Genomic DNA, 2,219 nt, shown 5'->3' with positions numbered 1-2,219 from the left:
CCGGGCCCCTCCGCCGCCGCCGCCGCCGCCGCCGCCATGGCCCGGCCGCTGGTGCCCAGTTCGCAGAAGGCGCTGCTGCTCGAGCTCAAGGGGCTGCAGGAGGAGCCGGTGGAGGGCTTCCGGGTGACCCTGGTGGACGAGGGCGACCTGTACAACTGGGAGGTGGCCATCTTCGGGCCCCCCAACACCTACTACGAGGGCGGCTACTTCAAGGTGAGCCCGCAGCCCGCGTCGGACGCCGCGCGCGGCCGGGGTGGTCCGGCGCCCACGCCGGGGTCCCTCGGACCCTGGGGGGCCCCCCGAGGACTTCGCGGTCTCCTCCAAGGAAGGTTCAGGCCCCCGGAGAGGAGGCCCCGGGCCTCCGTTTTTGGCTCGGGTATGGGGTCCTGGGACGGCTCAGCCCCCGGTGTCCGTCCCTCCGCCCTGCCCTAGCTGACCCAGGCTTCAACTGCCCTCCCTGCCCCCTGCCCGAAGGAGACAAAGAGGCCACCCCAGAACCAGCAAGCACTATTGTTGGGGAGCGCCAGCCTTGGGGGCGGGAGCGAGGCCAGCAGGGTGCGGGTGGGGGCGCGGCTGGCTCCGGCCACTTGCTCGGGTTCCAACAAAGGCCTGGACGGGGCCTTGGCAGCCAGGACCCGCTTGTGCTTGGAAAGCGGCCACCCTGGCTGGGTGCAGCGGGCCAAGCCCTCGCGGCCTCCTCCCCAGCTTTACGTAACCACTTCTACCCGGGAACCCTGAGGGCCGTTGCTCCCGTCCTGCAGCCTGCCCCTGGGAGCCCCCTCCGACCCCAGGCCTCCGGCCCCACCCTCACCCCAACTGGCCTTTCTCCGGTCGCACTGAGCAGGTGGCTTCTGGAGGCCAGAATCCCACTCTCCCGGCTGTTTCTCCCACCTCCGAGGTGGTTGAGTTGCAAACAGTTCCTTTCTGTTGTTGTTGGGATGAGGGGGGTGAGTGCTTTCCCTGGGACCACGACAAAGGACTCGGGCCAGAACCCCGGGGCGGATTCTGACCTCAGGATCTGAGCCCAGACTGGCCGGGGAAGGACCGAGTACTCTCCCATCACGGGGTGGCCCTTTCGAGCCAGCGGCACGGGCTAGGGGGGTCTCCCTGCGGGAGAGGTGGAGAGTGAGCCATCAGCGTCGGAGCCGCCCATCGCCGCCTGCCAGCAGCAGGCCGGGCCCTGCCAGGCTCTGCCGGGCTGGAGGCCGAGCGGCGGGGGCGGGGCGGGGCGGTGCCGCGGGACACATGTCCATGTTTGCACTTCTGGCCCGTGTTTTTGCCTGCTCAGTGGCCGGAGGGTGCTGCCTGGTCTGCTGGGGGTGAGTCCTCGCTGCAGGGGTGGGCCGGGGGGAGCACAAGCCTCCGGGGCTGAGTGCTGTGTCTGGAATCCAGCCTGCCCATCGGATTTGGGGCTGATGACAGAAGGGTGTAACCAGCCCCCTCCCCAAGCTCTTTTGTGTGTCTCAGGGAGCGGCTGGCTATGAGGATAAGGACTCTGCTCAGAAGCGGGGTAACGGAGCCCCCCCACCCCCCACCCCCGAGGCCAGAACTCTTAAGTGAGTTCGCAGGCCTGGGAGGAAAGGACGTGGGTGTCTGGCTGTTGCCCACTAGGCGGTTGCAAGGGATTGTGGGTAGAGCATCCCAGGCTGTTGAGGGGGATAATCCCATTTTCCTGGAAAGAACGGACTGGGAGGGGACGCTGCTGGACCTGGGTCTGACCTGCCACAGGGCCTGTTCTGAAAGGAGCCAGCGTGGGGCCCAGGGTAGTTCTGGGTCCCGGCGTGATCGGGGCGGGGGTGGGGAGCGGGAGGTGCCCGGGGCCACAGTCACTTCCCAGCCTCCTCTCCTGCACTGGCTGTGGGGGGCTTGGCCTGGTCAGGGCACCAGGTGGTGCAGTGTGCTGAGGGGGGCCACTGGGGTCCAGGTCCCCTCCCCTGCACACTTGCCCATGCCCCAAATGCCCCAGTGGCCCTGCTCCACAGAGGTTCCTGTGGCCCCCGCCGGCCACACACCAGGCCCTCTGGGATCCCGAAGCCTGGGGCTGGGCCTCAGTAGTGGCACACCCTTACCTGCTGAGCCTGTGCAGCCCTGTCACCCGGTCAGGTGCTCCCTGTCTACCCCATGATCTTTCTGACCCCCCCAAGATGGACACCCACAGGCAGAGAGCCTGTCCACCCTGCACTGACTCATCTCCACAGGGCCCGGCTCACAGAGGTGTC

The 2,219-nt window shown here is 68.1% G+C and overlaps 1 protein-coding gene across 1 annotated transcript in view; it reads left to right on the top strand.

Moving 5' to 3' along the window:
* Positions 1 to 2,219, top strand: part of CDC34 (cell division cycle 34) — a 16,476-nt gene that overhangs the window by 5,089 nt on the left and 9,168 nt on the right. The gene's annotated exons all lie outside the window — the stretch shown is intronic.

The sequence above is a fragment of the Pteropus vampyrus genome, unplaced genomic scaffold (assembly GCF_000151845.1).
Source record: "Pteropus vampyrus isolate Shadow unplaced genomic scaffold, Pvam_2.0 Scaffold267, whole genome shotgun sequence".
NCBI lineage: Eukaryota > Metazoa > Chordata > Mammalia > Chiroptera > Pteropodidae > Pteropus > Pteropus vampyrus.
Note: the sequence above shows the minus strand (reverse complement) of the source record. Positions and strands in the feature narration are given on the sequence as shown.